Here is a 1,035-nt window from a genome sequence, read left to right as displayed (position 1 = left end):
GGTCTGAGGTAAAAATGTAGTTTCCGCCCAGATAAACTTTTACAAATAATGTATTATTTTTCAAACGTTTTATTTTAACTTGTTATTTAAAATGTTTTAAATGCAATGTTAAAATGATGGTAAAATCATCATTAAAAATCATGTTTTTGTTTTTTTTTGTCTGTCGTGTAATCGACTATTGTTTTCAGTGCCGACTAGTAGGAGCTTTACCGTTTAGTCGACTAGACCCGCACATCCCTAGTTGTGACGTGATTTTTGGATGATTTCAGTATAGAATAGGCTTGTTGCGATCTAAATAACTTCTGATCATTATATCAAAGTCAGATTGTGCTGATTCTAATCTCATTGTTTTGTATAATAAAAGTCCCTGTTTATTATAATTGCATAGAAAAGAGTGAACAGCAGTTTTTTTTTAAACTCCAATTCCAAAAAAGCTGTGTAAAAATGTAAATAAGAATAAGAACAGAATTTGCAAATCTAATTTTTTATACATATTTGCATTGAAAATAATCTAGGACCCTTGTTCACAGCTGTTTGGTCGACTAGTCTAAAAGCAAGAAACCCCCAAAAGATCGTAAGAAAAAAAAACCTCTGTGTGTGCGTGTAGCATTTATAATAGCCTATATTTGAAATACTTAATCTAAAAAATGTAGTTTCCGCCCAGATAAACTTTTCAAAATAATGTATTATTTTTCAAACGTTTTATTTTAACTTGTTATTTAAAATGTTTTAAATGCAATGTTAAAATGATGGTAAAATCATCATTAAAAATCATGTTTTTGTTTTTTTTTGTCTGTCGTGTAATCGACTATTGTTTTCAGTGCCGACTAGTAGGAGCTTTACCGTTTAGTCGACTAGACCCGCACATCCCTAGTTGTGACGTGATTTTTGGATGATTTCAGTATAGAATAGGCTTGTTGCGATAGACGGTGTTTTCGGTTTTAAGCCGCAACACCGCTTACGTCATTTGCCTACCGCGGCACCGCCCCCCACCGTCGTTTTGATTTTTTTCATAGTAACAAAAATAATTTAGCC

At 32.4% G+C, this 1,035-nt stretch overlaps 1 protein-coding gene across 1 annotated transcript in view; it reads left to right on the top strand.

Annotated features, from left to right (window-relative positions):
- LOC107748522 (protein strawberry notch homolog 2-like) overlaps positions 1 to 1,035 on the top strand; it is a 39,205-nt gene that overhangs the window by 7,104 nt on the left and 31,066 nt on the right. The gene's annotated exons all lie outside the window — the stretch shown is intronic.

Source organism: Sinocyclocheilus rhinocerous, unplaced genomic scaffold (assembly GCF_001515625.1).
Source record: "Sinocyclocheilus rhinocerous isolate Xijiao unplaced genomic scaffold, SAMN03320098_v1.1 scaffold380, whole genome shotgun sequence".
NCBI lineage: Eukaryota > Metazoa > Chordata > Actinopteri > Cypriniformes > Cyprinidae > Sinocyclocheilus > Sinocyclocheilus rhinocerous.
This window is presented reverse-complemented; position numbering and strand designations above follow the sequence as displayed.